Source organism: Pipra filicauda, unplaced genomic scaffold (assembly GCF_003945595.2).
Source record: "Pipra filicauda isolate LSUMZ 115617 unplaced genomic scaffold, ASM394559v2 scaffold433_size896684_pilon, whole genome shotgun sequence".
In the NCBI taxonomy this organism is placed as follows: Eukaryota; Metazoa; Chordata; class Aves; order Passeriformes; family Pipridae; genus Pipra; species Pipra filicauda.
Window position 1 is genome coordinate 547,014 of NW_024104569.1, and position 21,812 is coordinate 568,825.

General features: G+C 48.0%; 1 protein-coding gene and 2 long non-coding RNA genes across 6 annotated transcripts in view; 2 read left to right on the top strand and 1 right to left on the bottom strand.

The window, feature by feature from the left end:
• Positions 1-21,812, top strand: part of PHF2 (PHD finger protein 2) — an 82,971-nt gene that overhangs the window by 13,123 nt on the left and 48,036 nt on the right. The gene's annotated exons all lie outside the window — the stretch shown is intronic.
• Positions 3,702-9,979, top strand: LOC120324140. Of its 2 annotated transcripts, XR_005565174.1 has the most exons (4): positions 3,702-4,232; positions 4,594-4,667; positions 7,868-7,969; positions 9,455-9,979. It is a non-coding gene; the product is annotated as an uncharacterized LOC120324140 (long non-coding RNA). The 2 variants fall into 2 exon arrangements; XR_005565173.1 differs by lacking the exon at positions 4,594-4,667.
• Positions 4,897-9,535, bottom strand: LOC113993956. Of its 2 annotated transcripts, none has more exons than XR_003542833.2 (2): positions 9,487-9,535; positions 4,897-8,630 (listed from the first exon to the last, which is right to left on the bottom strand). It is a non-coding gene; the product is annotated as an uncharacterized LOC113993956 (long non-coding RNA). The 2 variants fall into 2 exon arrangements; XR_005565175.1 differs by lacking the exon at positions 9,487-9,535 and adding an exon at positions 8,713-8,900.

Below are 21,812 nucleotides of genomic sequence, written 5' to 3' on the forward strand. Positions count from 1 at the left end.
GAGTTTACATCCCGGGTCACTCCACGGTTTGGGTGTGCTCAGCTGTGTGTTCCTCCTGCACGTTCACTGCTGGCTGTGACTGCTTCACGGGGAGTGTGCTGATATCCCTTTTGTTTGCAGGCTGGACACAGCCCACTGCCCGTGTTGGGTGCTGTGGGTGTTACTGAAAGAGGGTGTTTGTGTTTCAGATGAATTCCTGATGTTTGCAAGCTGTGTTGAGGGGGAGCAGGTAAGGAAAGGGGTGTCTGTGGGGTGACTGTGGTTGAGATCCAGAGATGCCACGAGTTACAACGCCAGTGAGGAGATGGTAAGTGCAGTCCTGCACCAAGTGTGTCACTGGGCAGAGTGCTCTACTCCCAGTTACAGACTGGAGCTGCCCTTTAATGGTGTTGGCTGCCCACAGCAGTAAAGGATTGCCCAAGCACTGGGCTTCACTGGGGGTGCCCTGGAGTGGTCCAGGGAGGGGGATGCTCCGGCCAGGGGCCACCACAGGCACTGGCCCTGCCCACAGCACCACCTGTTACAAAGGGCAGGAGGGGGAGTGTGGCAGAACACGCAGCCCAGAGAGAGGAGTAAAGCTGTTGCACTCCATGTGCAACATGTGCACTCCATGTTGCACTCCATGTGTAACTCAGCTGTGAGGTACCTACCAGGCTGCTCGCCAACTCACCAGCTACTCAAGGCCCATATGCACTCTATGTCCCTTTTTACAATACTGCTGGATTTTTCCATTTTAAAATTGCTGAACTGAAGTCGTGGTTGAAATTCAATTACAATCCTATTTGAAAAATACCCAAAGGCCTGGAATAAGCAGGATTTGGGGTTGTTCCCTGATGCTTCCAAAGCAGAGGGCAGTAGGAAATGATCAATTCATCGTGTCGGTTGCAATCAGAATTGCTGTTGCCTGTTGTGTTCAATGACAAACCAGGCCTTGATGTTTTTAAGTCCTCAAGCCTAAGCTTTTTCCCAGGAGGCTTTCTGCTGGGAGGGTGGGCAGGTCTCTTTGGTTAGTTGGGGATTATTGCTTGCTTGGTTTTTTTTTAATTATTTTTTATTTTTATTTTTATTTTGTTATGTTTTGTTTTTTTGTTTTTTTTTTAGAACAAGCAAAACTGTTGTTTTCTGCTTTGGTACAAGGAAGTTTTTCAGATCCCAAGCACTTGCCACAAATGCTCTTCAGAATCATTTTTTCTGCTTTTTCATGATGTGAGAGTTGGCCAATGCTTTGAGGAAGGAAAGTGTGTGTCAAGGAGGTGTTTCTGAAGAACACTTACCTGGAATCTCGCAGTGAGTGGGAGCACAGAGCCTGCCTGGCTGCCTGTGGTCACGGTCTGAACCTGCCGGCCGCCGCTGCCTTTTCATTGTTCTTTCTGAATTTTGTGTTTCTTTGTGTTCTTGGAGCTCCAAAATCCCCCCCAGAGCAGAACTGATTCTTTAGCTGCAAACCATGCTGATCTGGAGGCTCAGCAGCATCAGGCAACCCAGGTCCTGCTCGTGCCACAGGGCCTCGGGGGGACAAAAATGTCACAGAAAATGCCACAATCATTTTTTAAGGAAGGATGGAGTGTCTTGGGGAGCACAGCCTGCATGTGCTGGAAGGGTTCACTCCTCAGGTAAGGCTTATCCCTTTGAGGAGAGCAAGTATGAGCTCTGATTTTGTGTCGATAAGTCACAAACAGGAAAAAAATATTAACACTTTAAGCCATGTTTGTGAAAAGGCATGAAAAGTGTCTGGAGAAAAAGAGGAAATTTGTGATTGCGTATAGAATCACAGAATCCCAGAATGGGTTGGAAGGGGCCTTAAAGCTCATCTTGTTCCAGCCTCCTGCCAAGGTGGGTTGATGTGCTGACATCTAAGTCAGCTGGTGCAAAAAGCACTTTACATCAGCCTGAACTCCAGCATAGCACTGTGCAGTCTCCACTGCTAACTCACTACCAGTGGCACTGGATGTCACTGGGTATTTTATTTGGGTCTGTTACTGCTCCTCCACAGTTCAGCATTAAAAAATATTTAGGGGTTTCCATGGCAGTTTGGACCAAATTAGTTGCAAAAATGTGAGGTTAGTGGTTCCTAACGCATTCAGAGCAACTTGAAAATAGGCTCAAAATTACATGAGACTTCGACATGTTTAGGCTGGTATCAGGAAAAGGTTCTTCCCCCAGAGGCTGGTTGGGCACTGCCCAGGCTCCCCAGGGCAGTGGGCACAGCCCCAAGGCTGCCAGAGCTCCAGGAGGGTTTGGATGACGCTCTCAGGGACAGGGTGGGACTGTTGGGGTGTCTGTGGAGGGGCAGGAGCTGGACTGGATGATCCTTGTGGGTCCTTTCCAACTCAGGATATTCCATTCCATTCCATTCCATTCCATTCCATTCCATTCCATTCCATTCCATTCCATTCCATTCCATACTGCAGTGTTTCCTGTTGGCAGCAAATTCATGTCTGCATTATTATTCACCGGTAATGACATCATCTGGACCTGAAGGAAATCAGTTTTGGACAAGTTTGTTACTGCTTCCATTTGAGTTCAGATTTACTTTTTAAACTTTTAAATATGTTGTGCTTTGAAATGGCACAAACCCACATAAAAGCTTTGATAAGAAGGGAGAAGAAAAATCTCGTCTCGGAGATACCTCGTTTGCCAGAATAAGACCATAGGAGTAAATTGTCCTACTGGGGACTGAGAGGTGGGAAGTTCTTTTTCAAGAGCACTTAGATACTATTTCATTTGTCTTCCTCAGCTGGATTAAAGTTTGTGGGCTTGGTTGTTGTATTTTTAAACAGGGAAATGTTAAAGGTGTAAGCAGGGAAGTGCTGGTGGCTCCTGGCACTGGGAGCGTTGGTCTTGGCTGCCAGGTGAGGCCGCTGCCATCCCAGGCAGGATGCCATGTGTTTCCCAGAAAAGAAGCTGGGAGCTTGGTTCCATTTAAAATGTCTGGTTACATCAAATTCTGATACTTGCTGAGCTTATGAACTCTTCCTTCCGTGTGCTCAGAGGAGATTGGAGTCCCTCAGGTGCCTTGCCCAGAACCTTGAAGACCCCTGTGTGCTTCCTGCTGTTCTTTGCTTTAGTTCACATTCCAGTTTGGGCAGATTTACCTTATGGAATGCTGGTGTGCTGCACTGGAAGGTCGTTCACACTTCAGCCATGTGACTCAAAGGTGTTTGGTATTGCCCTGCTTCCATTCCAGCAGCTACAAGGGCAGAGATTCCTTCTGGCTGTTGGTCAGATCGTCGTACCCTGAACAGTTCTGTAAATCCCACCACGTCTCCCTAGGTTAGAATGAGCATGAACCTCTCTTCCCTCCTCAGAAATTCCCAGGGCTGGGGCCCCATCCAGAGTCATGCTGTGTTTCTCACAGGAGTAAGCTCCAGTTCACCTCCATGTCGTGAGACTGTTTCTGTGTGTTTGCTGAGCCAGGCTCATCCGAAAATAGGGCTTAAAAGAACAGTTTTGTAAAATGTAATGTTAATTTGGAGTTAATTCATTTTCTAGGAATGGCCTATGACATTCCTGAGGGCTTGTACTGCTGCAGCACCCGATGGGCTGCCAGTTATTGCAAGGCTTTGCAGGAGATGTCTGTGGTGTCCTCGAGGAGATGCTGTTGTGAAAGCTGTAAGGAACAATCTCCCATGGCAGGTGTTGCTGTGGTGTGTAGGTTTGTGCTCTGTAATTGCTGATGAACAGTGATAAACCCCAAACCACACAGTCCACAGCAGGAATCTGCTCAGCAGCAGAGCCTTGGGACCTGCTTCAGTAAATAGAGGTTCTGTTGGAGGCAAGAGGGAGAAAAGGGGCCCCAGCATCAAACCACCTTGACCGATCCATCATCGTCAACCTGTTCCATCATAGAGCTTGTAAAAGGGAGAGTGTGAGGGAGACCAGTGCTACCAGTCAGCTGGTAAAGTGTGTCCAGCCAGGGTGGAATTACCAGGTGGAACAAGTCATTATGAGTCCATGGACATAAAGGACACCATTTCACAGCAGTCCAGTGCCTGGTCTCCTGGGACACCCGTGTGATGTATGCCTATTGCTGCCATGGTTTTCTAAACATACAGGTTTGCTTTGTTTCCCTCTATCAAGTATGTTATCCATCATTCCCAGACACACCTGCCATGTGTAGCAAAGGTGAAAATGAAGCATCTCCACAATGGTTGTTTTCAGCAATGGGACAGTGCTGAGCACTCTGTGGGCAGGAGGATCCTGTGCTGTCACATGGATGGGTTATCCCGGAGGTGAGCTGGCTGGAGGGTGGCATGGCAAGGACATGCAGAGTGCAGCATGGATGTACATGGAGACATGTAAAGCCAATTTGCATCTTGAAATAGGAATAAAATGTGATAAAGCTGTAATTAAGTCATTTGAAATTTGATGTTCATCTTTTGAAAAATGTATTCGAAGTGCTGAAATGAAATAAGGATGCAAGAGCAGGTCATGGAGCTCAACAACAGGAACAATCAAGAATGGTTTGGGGGTTCTGTTAATAATTTATCATTCTTTAATTGTGTTGTTGTTGGGTTTAATATATTACGTTCTTTGTAAATATGACACTGAAAATCATTCCCATTCCTTCTTCCCTCCTCGTGATTCTGTCAGCTCATTTTGGAGCTTCCCCTGTGAACGTTACTGTTGGCTCAGGATGTTTGTCATGCAAAATAGAACATGAAAAGGTAACGTTGGGGTACTATCAGGATTTCCGTGTGTTTATAAATTTATATATATATATATTTATATATGTATAAAGGGCACTTTGAAAATGAGAGCCAATCATTGATCAGTATTTTTAGGGAGATCTGAGCATGCTCATGCAAATTACAGTGATAAGTTACCTCAGATTTAAAAATAAGTTATATAAATGGTTATATAAATGGATGGCGCAATTAAAGCAAGTCAAACACATGCAGTAGTCAGAGTTGTATTTATGTGTATAAATACACACATGTACAAGTGGTTATTGCTGTACGAAGTCACTGATGTTGCCTGGGCAGAGCAGCTCTGACAGCGCTCAGCTGGTTTGGTTTAAAGTGTTTATGCAGCCTCAGTAACTGAAACACTAAAACTTGGACTTGTGGGACCTCCCATGGAGATGTTTAACCCAGAGGGTTGTGTACAGTGAAATCACTCCCATTGCTCGGTATAAGTGAGCCCTCAGACTCGGGTACAGGACGGCAAAGGCATCATTTGATTTCAATAAGATGAAAACCAGTGATTGAAACACATTTCCCCTCCTCAGAGCTTGATTATTTGCAAACCCACCTTTGCCAATGTCAGTGCAGATGTGCCTATCCACCTTGAAATCCAAACCCATTTTGTTACCTGTGCACAAGAAAAGCACCCGAGCTCCTTTAGCAGTGGAGAAAGCTCTGTTTCTTCTCCAGTTCTTGATTCAAATGTCATGGGGTCTGGAGGTTCACTCTGGATCTATCCACAGAAACTGGAAATTATCCCTCAAAAGAAAACAAGAGTGAGAAAGATCAGCCTGAGGTGCAGCTTTACACTGCTGAAATTGTGGGGTGTGAGATCACAGACCAGCACGGCAGTTCTTCATACAGCAAGATTACTTGGACATTTTTAGATGTGCCCAGGGAGTACCTACAGACACTTTTATCCCCTTGGGCAGGTCCTTCTCCTTCCTCTGCCTTCCTCTTGCACATCCAGAGCTTGAATTCTGGAAACAGGCATATTCAGGATTTGGTGATGGAAATTTGGTGAGGGTGCTGTCTGTAGGCACCTGGGGGTTGGGTTATGGCAGCCTCTGAGGTGCTGCCAGGAGCATCTCCCTGCTGAGGACGGACACTGCCACACCCTCTGCAGCCAGGGGAAGGTCCTGGAAGGGTCTGTGTACACAGCAGGGAAGGGAAAATATAGGGATCCAGGTTTAATGAATGAGGATTGGTACAGCCAACTGCAGTGCAGCTGGACCAGTGGACAGCAGCTGAAGGTGGGATCCCTGTGACTTTCAAAGGAAACAAGCTTTCAGAGAAGAGAGAACAGAAAGTAGCCCTGTACTAGTGACTGTGAAGAAAACTAACTGTATCCCAAGTGTAATCAGCACACCCGTCCCCAGGGTGTGTGACATCCCTGCTGTCCCCATCCTGCAGCGCGAGGGAGCGGAGCTGCTCCGAGTGCTGCGGCTTTTGGAGGACAAGTTACAAAATTAAAAATTTCTGAGGGGTCTATTGATTGCAGGTGGGAGTTTGTAGCAAGCCAGTGATACAGGTAGTTTGGTAGGCTGTGGAACAGCCGGTGTTACTGTAGGAGTATTTGCAGTAACCTTCCTGTTGGAAAGAGAAATGGAACGACAGGGTCGTGGTGAGGCTGCAGTCAGTTTTTAGAGGTTTTACATAATGGCTGATTTCTTGATATGTTTGCGCTTCTTTTTGAAAGTTAATTCCTAGAATTTCAGAGGGCAAAAGGGATGTGTTTCACCAAGCAGTAACACACTGGTGTGTGTTACAGTGCTGCATTACGGGGGAAATGAGCCAGCACAGCTGAACCTGGCTGTTGCTCCTCAGGTCTTGGGTTTAGCACAGCTTTTGGTGTCCCTTCTCCTGGAGGTCTCTTCCAGGAAGGTGCCCTGTCTGCTCGGCCACTGGTGGAGTGGCATTCCTGGTAGAGATGCCTTTTGTCTTTGAATCCTTGGGACAGCAAAGAAAGGCTGGAGTGAAATCAAATTCCCAGTGCTGCCTGTGGCCGTGGTGGGCTGGTGGCTGCCAGGGCTCACCCAGACTGGTCTTCCTCAGGAGTTGGCTGTGTTGGTCTGTGGGGTCTCATCCATGTGTGTGATGTGTTCTATTGAACCATGAGACCTTGGCCTGTGGGGCCTCAAGGAATCGCGCAGTGAAGCATTGCTGGTTTTTGGGTTTCTGACCTTCAGCTTTGGGAAACAGTTTTGTTGCTGGCACACATTGGTTCTAGGTAGGCCACATAACAGTGTGATGCTGGCAAAGACCAGGGTTGTGCAATAGCTGTAGGTTGCTGTGATCTAGAAACTTCATTTATTTTAGTTTGATTCGTTTCCTTTTTTCCAAGATGGGTGATATTTCATTTATACAACGACAACAGGTTTTTTTTACTGAGGAACAAAAGGCACATGCTAATAGCAGACACTTCCCTAAAGCAGTTTGACCTGTGATGGGGAGAAGGTGTCCTATGAGTGAAAACACATGCAGGCTGGATCACAGCGCTTCTCTGTGGAGGAAAGTTTATGCTGAATTTGTACAAGGCTGTTCTGACTGTGGCTTTTCCACAGTCTGCAGCCTGGAGCTCTTCATGGAGCTGTGGTCAACCGCTGAGGTGACACGTTGTGTGAGGAAGAAGTGCTGAGGCACTAATGTCACGGAATTTTGTTGATTATACAGTAATGCAAGGGTTATTTTCCTCGAGACAATTCCCTTTCCCGCTCCCTTCTGCACTGGGCAGAATGCAGCCCATGGTTTCCAAAATGTATGTGAAAATGAGTCCATTCCTGGGATTTTTTGTTTACTGTGGTACTTGACTGTCAGTGCATGTGAGAGAATGCACTTCATCACTCCATCCCTCGGTTGTGTGCAGCAGATAAATAAGGATTTATTTTGATCAACCCAGCACTAATTCCATAGAGAAGTTTTGTGGTGTGTGTGGTGATAGAGATAGTTTGTAGGGATCTGGAGAGTTGCTTGTGCAGCCTGGTATGAGCTGGGAGCCAGAGGGAGGAAGGGTAAAGGGCAGTTTTATGCATGAATCCACTTTGTGGTGTATGACCACTAACCCAGCACAGCGTTTTCATCCAGGCAAGCCCCAGGACAAGGACTCAGCTTGCAAGTGCCCTTTATAGAGCTCTCAGTGACCTCAGGGGGAAATCCTCGGTGTCCACCCGCTTGTTTTTCAGATCTCAGCCATCAGGAAGTTTAGGAGGAACTGTTCTGCTGACAGAGGCTTTTGTTAGGAGTGTCCTGTGAGGAGACAGGTCTGAGGGCATCGAGCCTGTAAGGTGAGCGTCAGGCTGGTCCATGAGTGCACTGGCAACGACCCCCAAAGCCACATACTCCTGGACATGGAGCTGCTGCTTTCCTTAGGACAGCGCAGAGAGGGTTTGGGGCTGAAAGAAGATGTGCTTTAAGGTTCCTTCCAACTCAAACTGTGCTGTGATTCCATTCTATGACTGTCATTGGAAAGAGCTGCCCTTACATTAAATGACCTGTCCTCAGTGAGGCCTGGGCTCCCCTTCCCTATTCACAAGAGAAACACTCTTCAGATTCCAGGGCAAAATGCTTCAAGCATATTCACTCTCACAAGAATATTTTCTCGAGTGTATTCCCAAGAATATTTTCTTGAGTGTCTTCCCATGCTTCCACTCTGCCTTGGGAAACAAGTTGTTTCTGCTCAACCCAACGTGTGCAGCAGGATGTAGATCAAAGTCTTGCATTGCAAAGGTCTGTGCTCTCTGCTGACTGTAGGTCACAATGAGTGGTCTGAAAACGTGAAACATGAGAAGACTGAAAACTGAAACATGAGAGGAGCTTTATGAGTCCCTACAAATATCCACAGTATTTACTTTTGGCGGTCTTGCATCTAGTCTTCAGCTGGGGTTGAGGTCTATTGTGTTAAGAGATGTTGGGGATTAGAAGTCTCTCCTCAGCAGTGCTCATCATCTGTAAGACAGAATCAAACCAAAAGGTTTTAATGTCATTTTATGACAATGATTAGGCATGTTAATGCAGATCTCCTGAGTACCTGGATGTTTTATTGCAGACAAGACCATTTTTCCGTAGTGTTCTTTTTCTTCTTTTTGCTTACTTAAAAGGTACTTTTTTCCTTACTTGTTCCTGTCATGTTGTTGTTCCTGAAGTTATTGCATCTGTCTCTTGACTACTAGAAGGGTCTGGAGCACAAGCCTGATTAGGAGCCTCTGATGGAGCTGGGGGGGGCTCAGACTGGGGAAAAGGAGGCTTAGGGGGGACCTTCTCACTCTCTACAACTTTCTGACAGAAGGGGGAAGCCGGGGGGGGTGTCAGGCTCTGCTCCCAGGGAACAAGGGATGAGAGGAAACAGCCTCAAGTTGTGGCAGGGGAGGTTTAGGTTGGATACTGGGAAAATTCCTTCATGGAAAGAGTTGTCCAACCCTGGCACAGCTGCCCAGGGCAACGGTGGAGTCACCATCCCTGGAGGGATTTAAAAGATGTGCAGATGTGGCACCTGGGGACATGGGTTAGTGGTGGCCTTGGCAGTGCTGGGGAATGGTTGGACTTGGTGATCTTCAGTCTTTTCCAACCTAAATGATTCTGTGAATCTGTGATTCTACTGGGCCAAGAGTCCTGTGTGTGTCACTCGAAGGAGGGGACGCTGTGTTGGTCACAGAGTGCCACCAGCATGAGCTGTGGGGAAGGGACCCTGCCCTGCAGGCGGGTATCGCCGTGCAAGGGGAGCCCGGAGATGTGCTCCACTCGTGATGGTTTGTGTCTGAATTCTTCTGCAGAGAGCAAAAGGTGTCTGTTCAGGTGTATCTACCTCAAGCTGAGCAGCAGAAGAGCGGAGGTGCTGTCCCGCCGAGCAGGCCGGGTGTCGTGGCTGGTGTGTTTGGCGGTTGTCGGTGGCACCTGCACGTCAGTTGAAGATGAAACAGAAACTGTGTGTAAAGAACAGAAGGTGACCAGCGAAGGGAGCAGAGGAGAGGAGGAAAGCAACACAGACAAAACACGTGCAGAGCAGTTCTCTCGTCACACCTGCAGGCTGCTGGATTGCCCTGAGAGCGGGAGCTCTGTCGTCCCGGCGGTGGCCTGGGCTGGGGTGCAGTGGGTGCTGGGCAAGGCCTGCACAGTGGTGTGGTCTGCTTTGTCACCTTCCCCTGCTCCCAGGCTGGGATGAGCCCTTCTTGGCTCCCTGAAGCTGCACTGTGGCCACCCAGCCTGGAAAAAGTTTTTACATGTGGCCAGATTATTTTGTGGACCAGTGCTGCTGCTTTCAGTGGGCTTACACAAGGAATAAACTAAAACTAAGAGAATGGTTTTGAGAGGAGGGTTATTTTTTTGGTATTTGTTTAATGGACTTCTTGACATTTTGGGTTTAATTCAAACTTTGGCAAGTTTCTCCTTGAGTTTGGTTTTGTTCCTGCTTTTTACCACTGCCTCTTTCTCTGGTTCCTTCCCTCTTGGCTTATTTCCCATCTGCTTTTGGGAAACCCAGAAATGAGGAGGGGAAGAAGCTGGAGTATTCAGCCTGGAAAAGCGAAGGCTTCAGGGAGACCTTAAATCCCCTTCCAGTGCCTAAAGGGGCTCCAAGAGAGCTGAAGAGGGACTTTGGAAAAGAGATGAAGTGACAGGACAAAGGGGAATGGCTTCCCACTGCCAGAGAGCAGGGTTAGATGGGATATTGGGAAGGAATTCTTCCCTGTGAGGGTGGGGAGGCCCTGGAACAGGTTACCCAGAGAAGCTGTGGCTGCCCCTGCATCCCTGGAGGTGTCCAAGGCCAGGTTGGACGGGGCTTGGAGCAACCTGGGCTAGTGGAAGGTGTCCCTGCCCATGGCAGGGGGTGGAACTGGATGGGCTTTAAGATCCCTTCCAACCCAAACCAATCTGGGAGCCTGGTGTGGCTGAGAGCAGGATCTGGCTCTGATTACCCAGGTGTCACGGGAAGGTGATGAGGTTTGGGTGCAGATGGGAATATGTTACTGTGCAGTAAATGGCATGAGCCATTCTTCCCATGGTGGCAGTGGTGATATCTGTTCAAGGGGTTGCTTCTGATGTCATCCAGATGAGAGGAATTGCAGTCAACTGGGATTGTGTGACTGAGCATTGGGGTCAGTCTCTAAGTCTTTAATTATTTTAAATTATGTGACAGAGAGATTGAATAGAATTTTAAGTTGACATAAAATAATTAGAGGGGAAAAAAGTACCATCTGACACTTTTCACCCACCCTTGTTCTTGTGAGAACTGTCAGCAGTAGGGATTGGGAGATCTGGGCTTCAATTCTGAAGCAAGGTGTGCATCCTTGCTCTGTACATTCCCTCAGTGAGAAGAGATTGTTGGAAAATATAATTCCTTTCAAACTAAGCAGTAATTCTCCTTCGAATTATATCTTAATAAAAAAGAGAACATCTTGGGCAGTCTCTGATTTAGACACACTGCCTTTTAAATCTGTCCTAATTATAGTGCTCATCGCTTAACATTCATTTAATGAAGATCCTCATTTATATGGACAAGGTTGGCAAATAGGAATTAATGCCATTAAAACCCATGAGTCTCCCAAAGGAAACAAATCAAAAGCTCTATGAAGGAAATGAAACCTTACTATTTATAACAAGGCAAAGCACAGAATCACCAGCCATAGCTGGCTCAGGGCCCTGCAGTGGATCTGGTTTGGAAAGGACCAGTGCCACGCTGCAGGGACCTGCCCAAGGGCACCGCTCCGGCCGGAGCACAGCTTCCTTTGAGGAGCTTCCACTCCAAGGGTCCAGTCTTGTAGGTGGACTTTGGCATTTTTCTTGGTCTTGGTTTCTGGATCAAGACCAGACCTCCTCTCATCAGCCTCAGAAATAATCACAATGGTTCATCAAGGCCCAAAGATACAGATGGAAGGAAGACATCACGGTTGTCTCAGTGGATCTGCAAAAGTGGGGTTGATGCACATCTCTGCTTCTGTCATTTCACTGTATGCTGATATAGAACGGCTTGGTTTTAAGAAACACTGTCACATTGTTTCCATAGGTGTTGATTTCAACAGGCACGGGAGGTGAATGGTTCTCTGGCTCCTTAAGAACCTTGGTCGTGCTGAGCACTGTTTCACTGGTGTTACAGAAATTCAAGTGATGGCAGCGAGAGTGAGGTACAAGCCTAAGAGCCCTAAGGGACCCCTGTGACCCTCACAAATATCCCCTTACAGAAGGCTCCAAGTCTCCGGTGACCCAAGGACCCAAAGGAATGGCTGGAGCTGTACCAGGGCAGGGTCAGGTTGGATCTCAGCCAAAGGTTCTTCCCCCAGAGGGTGGTTGGGCACTGCCCAGGCTCCCCAGGGCAGTGGGCACAGCCCCAAGGCTGCCAGAGCTCCAGGAGGGTTTGGACAACACTCTCAGGGACAGGGTGGGATTGCTGGGATGTGTGTGCAGGGCTTGGACTGGATGATCCTTGTGTGTCCTTTCCAGCTCAGGATATTCCGTGACTGTACGTTGTGTCAGCAGCTCAGCCAGTCCCTGTCGGGGTGAGTGTGACCAGTCCTGCCCTGAGATGGGTCACAGTGTTCAATGTCTGTCAGTACACGTGTGATCTCAGACTCGGAGGTTCCTCTCAGCCTCTGAGCATCTCCCAGATAAAATCAATAATAATTCCCTGATGGATACATGGAGTCTATTCACGGTCAAGACCGTGGTTGTGTGAAAATGTTCTTTGTGTCTGACTGTGTAGGTTTATGCATATACAGATGTGTCTGTGTCTCCAGTGGGGAAGAGATAGTGACTTTCCTTTGTATTTTGTTTTAAAATTCTGAGAGGATAGGGGATAAATTTGACAAGTTCCACTATTCATGTCAAGTTTGTAGAGTTTTATTCTGGAAACTAAAATGTCTTGTAGTGAATTTAAAATGAAATAATCAAAATAAAATATAAAATGAAATAATAAAATACAATAAAATACAGTGCAATAATTAAAATAAAATACAATACAATAGAATAAAATAAAGTGATACAGTTTAATCAGAAGCTAAACTTATAGAAAAAATTCATGAATATTGCAATGAGAAAAGGGACTGTAGATAGAACTTCCCCTGAAACCCAGAGAAAAGGTATTTGACACAGAATAGAACACCCAGGTGTGAGAAGACATGGGATAGATTTGTGTGCATTTGAAAAACATTCATGACATTCATTCATCTTGGCTCAAAATGGGTGTTTGTCCCTTTTATATTTCCTTTTCCATATTTAGGTTTCTTCCTATTAATAGGACATAAGCAGATCCAAATTGAGCTCCCACATGCATGGAAGAGGATGGGCTGCAAGAGCAGGAATTGGCTCAAATGATTACAATTCCTGTGTGAATTTACCTTCTGGTGAGGCATTGTAGGTTCCCATGGTTTTGGTCCCTGGAATGTGCTGTTCCTGGGATAGTGTGGCAGTGCTGCAGCCTCTTGCAGACAGTGCACCACAGGAAAGGCACATCTCACATTCTTCCTACATATCCCTGCCTCTGTTCCTGCTTCAGGAAAGGGGCAGTGAGGATGTTTCAGAGTTTATTTATGTTAATACTTTGTCTTCTACACGGCATCCTGTCTCTTTGGGGCTATTTTCATCTTGTAAATTAACATGTTTTGCTTAAAGCATGGGTGAGAGCCAGATCACATCTCTGCTCCTCGCCTGACCTACTTATGGCATCTTCAGAAAGCAGAATTGGGTCTCCCTGCCTCTTTGCTCCCTCATGGAGGGCAGAGCCAAGGACCTGCTTGGGTATCCAGCAGCAGGGGATGGAGCTGAGACTGTGACCCAGTTCACTGCCACCCGCTCCTAATAGCAAAGCCAGGGGCATTGGAGAAGTGACCTGAATCCAGATGGAGCTGGGGCTTCAGAGTCATAGAACCACAGAATTGTTAAGTTTGGAGAAGACCTCTAAGGGTTTGGAAAAGACCCTTAAGTCAGCAGGGGCTGCAGAGGGAAACGATTCATCAGCAAACACACCTGAGCGAAGGCCACCACTGTTTCCTTGGTGAATTTCTTACCTTTTGTGAGGGAAGATATTGAAAACTAAAGCAGCAATTAGTGACCTGTAGCATGTTGAAGTGAGCATAGACACCCATGTGACAGGACATCAAGCTTTTCATGCTGCTCATCATAAAGAGTGTTGTTTCCCTGGATTGGCACCCCAGTGTTTATGTATTGCTGCCTGCAATGTAGGGAACAGCCATCTTTGAGCAACTTGTTTTCATGGTGAAGCGGAATCCGAGAATCACAGTATGGTTTGGGTTAGAAGAGACCTGGAAGACCAGGTTGTTCCAAGCTGCATCCAACCTGGCCTTGGACACTTCCAGGGATGGGGCAGCCGCAGCTTCCCTGGGCACCCTGTGCCAGGGCGTTGTGTTCTTGGGTGCTATAGGGAAGGAACTGGGTTTAGGCTTTGGAAATCTAGAAACTTACCTGTGTCCCGTGAGCTCAGGCTTTTCTGAGCGTGGTCCCTCAGGAGTGGCTTCAGTACAACTAGGCTGAAGCATAGGTAAGCCCACCAGCAGCAGGTTTTGGTTGGTCAGCTGGAGTAGCCCTGGTGTCACCGCCGCCCACAGCCCCGTGCAGGCACTCAGGGCTCCAGGTTGGTTTGGTACCCACTTGTGATGGAGTTGTACTCTCCATTATTGTCAGGGCTGCAAAAGCTGGGCTTAACCTTTGCAGATACCCAGTGGTTCTTCAAGCTCCTTACTTTCCAGAGTAACTTCTGGGACTGGTGGATTTTGAAGAGTTACATTGAACGTGTTCAACATTCAAAGTCAAATGTATCCCAATCAGTTTGGCCAAACTGTGAGAGATGAGACGTAGATCTGCACTGATTTATTAATAATCACTTTTAATAATTGTATGAATAAGTGAGAAGTTACTTGGCTATCAGATTTTTTTACCAGCTGTCCTGATGTCCCTTCAGAGTCCCTGGACACCTGACACACCCCAGTATGCCCTTGGAAAACAAGAGGCAAGATGTTTGCTCAAAGGATCCATCTTTCCTCTGAGGCCATCTGAGGACTTAGAGATCAGAAGAGCTTTAAACCCACTGAAACACCTTCTTAAGAGCAGGGTGGTGGTGGCTCTCAAGTGACACAGGGAGAAAGCTTCTTGGGAAGGAACAGCTGGGGCTGTGTAGTCTGTCTGGAGAGAGGTTTGTATTAAATAGAGTGTCCAAAGGAGCCAACAGAGATGGGGAAGGGCCTTGATTTGAAGCCGTGGGAGGACACTGAGGGCACTTGGTGTGTTCAGCTGGAGCAGAGGAGACTGAGGGGAGACCTCAGTGCAGTTCCAATTCCTGGGCAGGGGCAGAGGAGGGGCAGGGACTGAGCTCTGCTCTGGGGGGACCAGGGACAGCAGCCAGGGAATGGCTGGAGCTGTGTCAGGGCAGGCTCAGGTTGGATCTCAGCCAAAGGTTCTTCCCCCAGAGGCTGGTTGGGCACTGCCCAGGCTCCCCAGGGCAGTGGGCACAGCCCCAAGGCTGCCAGAGCTCCAGGAGGGTTTGGCTGATCCTCTGGGGCACAGGGGGTGACTGTTGGGGATGGGCCTGTGCAGGGCCAGGAGTTGGACTGGATGATCCTTGTGGGTCCCTTCCAACTCAGCAGATTCTGGGATTCTGTGGTTCTGTGACACAAGTAGTAAACTTCTTGGGGACTACTCTAGAGCAGGAACAGCTAGGGGTATGTTATCTGTTTGGAGGGAGGTTTGTATTAAAGAAACAGTCCTTGCTCTCAGGATGTGATTTGGCCACTGCTCACCATTTGTCATTGCTCCTTAGGGGAGCAGAATCCCAGCTCTGGGCTTGCCCAAGGCCAGCAGAGCTGGTTCTGGCTCCCAGGGCAGCGCCAGGGCCGGGCTCCTGTGCTCTCCAGCCCTGCCTGTGCTGCAGCTGCAGAAGCTCCAGGTGCAGCTTTACCAAAGAGATCCACAGGCTGTGGTTTCCCCCCTTCTCCCACCCATGCTCTGTGGTGCAGCAACAGCCACCTGACTGTTCCCCTCCCCAGGAGCCCAGACCTGAGGGCAGGTTCACCCCTGGATGTGACACTGCCCCGGCATGGTGGGTGTGGTGGGGGAGGCTGTGTGGCCTGGGCAGGTTGTTCTGTAACAAACAGGAACAGGGTGCATGGCACGTGTGAACAGACCCCAGAGAGTCGTTTGGGTCCAGCCTCTGCAGTGAAGCATTAGGTGAAGCTCTTGTCTTGACATCCAGTATCTGCACAGGTCAGGAGGACCTGCAGGTGACTTCAGCTACAGCATGGAGACACTCTGCAGGTCATAAAGTGTGTGTATATCATGATTACACAAGTCTTAACTCCAAGGTGTAGGCAAATGTCTTATAGATAGATGGCCTTTAAAGGTCCCATCCAACCTAAACTATTCTGTGATTCTGTGATTCTGTAATTCAGATTGTGGAAAACCTCTAGTTTACAAGCTAAAAATGCCTTTTCTGGGGATGGTCTCAGACATAAATCTGGAATGTGTGTTTTCTGTGAGCTTCCCTGACACTAAACGCCTTGTGTAACGATTTGTGGTTCCTAAGCATGGTGGAGGTTTAAATGCAAACCAGGAAAACGGAATTCTTACACAAGCTGATGTCTGTAAAATGTGCTCTCAGCTCTTTCTGGAGGTTCTGTCGAGAGCTGGGTGAGAGAGGTGATGTTGGCTCTTGCAATGAGGAAGAACTTGGCACGAAAAGGAGAGACTGCAAGGCCAGAGGAGGGTGTGGATGGCAGGTTGGCTTGTGTTCACATCCCAGGCAGCGCTACCATAACAAAACAGTATTGGGTTCACCAGGAACACTTTGGCATGAAGCTAATACTTAAATCAGGATAGTTGTTAGGTGAGAAAATGGCTTTTCCATGTCAAGTTGTAATACCATCAAGTCATTGACACCCATCAAGCTGTAGTCAGGTAAACGGGACAGAACACTGAGAGTCACTAAGTGTTCTTTGGGCAGGTAAATTGTATTCCACACTGGGGCCGTGTTAGCCCTGCTGTGACACCCAGCTTGGGTCCCTGAGGGGATATTCACAGAGTTGGGTTGAGGTTCCAGCTGTTCTGTGGAGCTCCAGCTGCTCTGTTGGTGCCGTAATGGATGTGCTGATGTGGTGTAACCGCTGAGGGCTCTTTGGAATTCAAACAGCTTTGTGTTTCTCCTGCTTTTTTTTGAGATTGTCTGGCCAAAACCTGCACTGCTTCATGTCTTCTTGAGTTTCTCCAGGGGTCAGGAAAAAGTCTTCAAATTCTGCATGTTCCAGGAATCCCTGGAAATCAATGTTTGCTTTTAACAGACTTTCAATCTAAAAAAACCCCAGCCTGATGTCATAGCCTTAAATTTGCTCTATGGATGGCATCAAGAAAATAAAAAGGACTCCACGGAGCAACAAATGTTGGGAAAATACTTTTAAGTTATTACATTCCCTAAATATGATATTAACAGAGGTACAGAGATGTTTTGGTCACAGCTCATCGTGACTGCAGCCCTCTTTCCCTGTGATAAATATGTGAAGATTGTGGTTCCCTGCATTGCTCTAACTGTTCTTAGGAAAGGAATACTAAATCAGTCTTGAGTTTGATATGTTACTGAGCACTTTGGTTACCTGGTATGAAAGCAGGTAATGCCAGCTGGTTCTGTGGCATCCAGGCATGCCCTGCACAGTAGAATTCCCAGATGAGCAATGAGGGCAATTTCTCTGTCCTTTGTGCCCCAGGAACAGACCAGAAGGACTAGACCAGCACCTGGAATGTGGCTCGTACCTTAAATACATAGTTGAAGGAAAGAAAATGCAGCCAAACGTGTATGGCTCAGAGAGTTTGAGTGTGAGCACCACTAATGAAAATCAGACCTGGGCTTCCAAGGGGCTTCAGAGGGGCTTTTAAAAATCACCCTCCTTTCTGCAGCGTTCTTCAGTGGCTCACTTCAAGACAAAAACCACTTTTCCCGTTTTTATTTTCCCCAATATAGTTTTTTATTGCTCCTTTTGGGGTGAAAAGTTACGATTTTTTTCCCCAGGGTCAAACAGTTGTGTAGCATGCAATATATTTTAGGGACTCATCTTCTTACCATCAATTAAGGAGAATCTTCTCTGTGGTATTTTGAGTTTTGGTAGAGGCTGAAGATGACATTTCTGCACCAAAGCCACTGGAGCAGTTCAGCATTTTATACCTATGAATAACAGGAACACAACCATATAGAACCATAGAATCATAGTGACAGAGTGGTTTGGGTTGGAAGGGACCTTAAAGCCCATCCATTTCCACCCCCTGCCATGGGCAGGGACACCTTCCACTGTCCCAGGTTGTTCCGAACCCTGTCCAACCTGGCCTTGGGCACTCCCAGGGATGGGGCAGCCACAGCTTCTCTGGGCAACCTGTGCCAGGGCCTCACCAAATTTATAGTAAATAATTTCTTCCAAATGTCTAATCTAAACCTACTCTCTTTCAGTGTGAAGCCATTCCCCTTTGTCCTGTAGTAAATAGTCTCTCTCCATCTTTCTTGTAGGCTCTGGAAGGTACTGGAAGGCCACAATTAGGTCATCATGAAGCCTTCTCTTTTCCAGCCTGAACAATCCCAATTCTCTTACCTTTCCTCACAGCAGAGCTGCTCCATCCCTCTGATCATCTTGGTGGCCTCCTCTGGAGTGGCTCCAACAGATCCATGTCCTTGCTGTGCTGTTCCCCAGGGCTGGAGCAGCTCTGCAGGGGGGTCTCACCTGAGTGGCAGAGGGGCAGAATCCCCCCTGCCCTGCTGCCCATGCTGGGGGATCAGCCCAGGGCACGGGGGGTTCTGGGTGCTGGGTGATGTCCAGCCTCTCACCCACCAGCACCCCCAGGTCCTTCTTGGAAGGGCTGCTTTCAATCTGTTCATCCCCCTGCCTGGAATGATAGCAGGGGTTGCCCCGACCCAGGTGCAGCACTTACACTTGGTTTGTTGAACTGCATGGGATTCCCATGGGCCGCTGGTCGAGCTTGTCCAGGTCCTTCTGGATGGCAAGATGTAAAAAGCAAATTACTCTTTGCTTTGCTTTGTAATGTGTTGAGATGGCAGAAACCACTGAGAACAGCAGAGAGTGGGTCAGGTCTAATGCCTCCAGAAAACCAGGGAGCCTTTTCCACCCCAACTGACCCACTCACAAAAAAGCAGGGAAGGAGGATCATTCCTAGTGTTCAGTGCAATAGGAACAAAACTATTACACCTCAGGGAAATAGATCCTGTGATAGTGGCCCCGGTTGCTAAATACGATTTGTTTCTGGTGTTTTTAAACTTGTTGTATGACTCAGGCATGAAGAATCCGGCTGTTGTTGATGACAGAGATCTGTAGTTCTCTCAGTGCAGTTTCAGTTCCCAATGGTTGTATTCTGTTTCTATGCTTAGTTTTATTTTAGGTTTCCTTGCAATTTGGGATGCTCCTTCTGAAAAGCGTCCAGCTCATGTTTTTAAACCTCTGCTTGTGAGTTTTGCTCTCTGGTAAGCTCAGAGCAGGTTGCCACTTCCAATAGGAGTAGCAAGCCTTGTGTCCCAAGCAGCCAATCATTTCCCTGAGTGGGGAATTCTTGTTGTAGTTTGGGGCTTCACACCAGCAATGGGGCAGCTTATTCTCTTCAACACAGAGGGGCCAAGCAACTGCACTGGCCAGCAACATCCCTGCAGTCCCTTGGATGTTTGCAATTAAAAAAATATCATACAGCTGGCTTAGCTGGCTGTAATGGATGTTTTCCAGTGAGGTCCCGAGTTCACTCACTTTTACTAATAGTTTTATAGAGGTCAAGTAATTCCTGTTTTGTCCCAAAGGGGAATGCTCTGCTGCATACCACAAGTTTGGAAAAAAAAATCACAAAATATGGTTCAGCCAACCAGAGAGCCAAGTTTATCCAAGACAGCAGCTCATACAGTGGGCTGAAGCACTGGGATGAAAAGGCAGGGAGAGCATCTCCTGGCTGGAATTGAACCCCATTGGCATTTCTCAACCGGGCTGTAACAAGCAGAATTACTCTTTTCCTCTTTCCAAAGGGAAAAGGCACCTGCTGTGTAACAAGCTATTAAATTCCAGCACAGTTGCAAACATCGGAAAGAGCGGGCACCATCCTCACACCCCAAAGAATTCCCAAATAATGACCATGGGAGAAGTGGCCACGCATCCCACCCTGTGCCCCTGGGAGAGCACAGCCCTCGCTCCGGGTGCTGAAAGGGGTGGTGTGACCAGGCTGTTCACATTCAAGGAAAGATGTACTGGAAGATTAAGGAGAACCTTTGAAGTCCTCCCTGAGTTCATCCCTGTTTGTACCCTTTTTCTCATTAGAGCCTGGATATGGGTCTTGGGAAAGGCTGGCTGGGGGGGCTGCTCTGGGGCTGGCACTGGCCCCCGGGGGCTGGTCAGGGTTGATGCCCCCCCATGCTCTCCTGAACTGGGGGGCTGAATTGCACCCTGTGCACCTGCTTTGCACAGCACATGGCCAGGGGGAAGCTGCAGGATGGATATTGCTATGCCTGTTTGGAATCATGGAATCACAGAAACACAAATGTAAATTTTAGTTCAAAAAAGTAACTGTGAAAATGTGTGGAGTCAGATACCCAGAAAAGGTTGATGTCACCAGGAAAAGATGTATTTGTAAACACCCACAGGAGAATTTGCAGGCAGACAAACTGTGTCCAAGGAGGTTTAGGATGGATATTAGGAAAAGGTTCTTCCCCTGGAGGGTGGTTGGGCACTGCCCAGGCTCCCCAGGGCAGTGGGCACAGCCCCAAGGCTGCCAGAGCTCCAGGAGGGTTTGGACAATGCTCTCAGGGACAGGAGGGGATTGTTGGGGTGTCTGTGCAGGGCCAGGAGCTGGACTGGATGATCCTTGGGGGTCCCTTCCAGCTCAGGAGGTTGTGTGGTTCTGTGAAGCCTCTGCAGCCAGAGCTCTGTGTGGTGGCACGACCCAGCTCTTGCACAGGGCTGAGCATCCCCAAAGCCCCGAGCGAGGGTTTGTTCATTATAAGACAGAGGCCTCGAGGCCGGGGGCAGGTGTTGGTGTTACGGAGTACAGGGGGGAACTGAGTCAAAAAGTGAGCTCATTTTCTGGGATGAAAGGCAGTCCAAGCAACCCAAAGAACAGTGGGGATTTTCCCTGCTCTGTGCTCGTGTGCTGATGAAGCTGCCGGGCTCTTCACGGGCACTGCGCAGGTGCCGCTCGGTTTGCAAAGGAGGCCTTGCCCTCTGCATTTGTGTTTCTGTGAGCGTTTGAGAGGTGACATAAAATCCTGGCTGTCCAGTACAGCTTTGTGTTGTCTCTCATTTGGGCCTTAATTCAACATGTCCCATGCAGGGGGCCCTCACCCATGTGCCCACACCAGCACACTGGTTTCGTCTGCCATCCTTGGTCTTGGGTGTTCTCCAGAAGAGCATTGACATGTGTCTCTCTGTTCTCCCAAATGACTCCCGAGCTCCTGCTTTGCTTTAACCCTAACTGACAGCAGGCTTCAGCTCTCCAAAATCCCTATTTTGTGAAAACATGTGACTGCTTAGATGAGACAAATCCTTCTGCTTAGGAAAAGGCTTGTCTGTTTGCTCTGGAGACACTGGTGAGCACACAGGGGAGCCCTGATCAGAGTTCACCCTGTAACAGCCACCAGGAAAACATCCCAGGAGAAGTGAACCCAGGGAACAGCTCATTTCATTGCTCTCTTCCTTCTTTCCCTTTTCCTGTCTTCTCTTTAACATCTCCTGTGCCCATGGTGGTGGCTGTTGCATTTCTGGATGCGGGGATGTGGACACAAGAAACTGCTGTCACTTAGCGTTGGCCTGGTGTCAAAAAGTGAAGCGTGAGCCTCTCCACTCTCCTGTTTTTCATGCAGTACCTACAGCTTTGTTCAGGTGCTGGGGGCTTCTGGAACTGGACAGGTGTCTTCTGTACAAATGACACCTTGTTGTTAAGGAAGAGCCTTATTGTGCAACACATGATCAGGAACATACCAAGGAATGATACCAGTCGTTAAGGGATAGGGATGAGATCCAGTTAATCACTAATTATGACCTTTATTACCTATAAAAATGCAATGATTTCTTCTGTGCTGGGGAAGGGAAGGGCGAAGAGGAGAAGAGGAGAGGAGAGGAGAGGAGAGGAGAGGAGAGGAGAGGAGAGGAGAGGAGAGGAGAGGAGAGG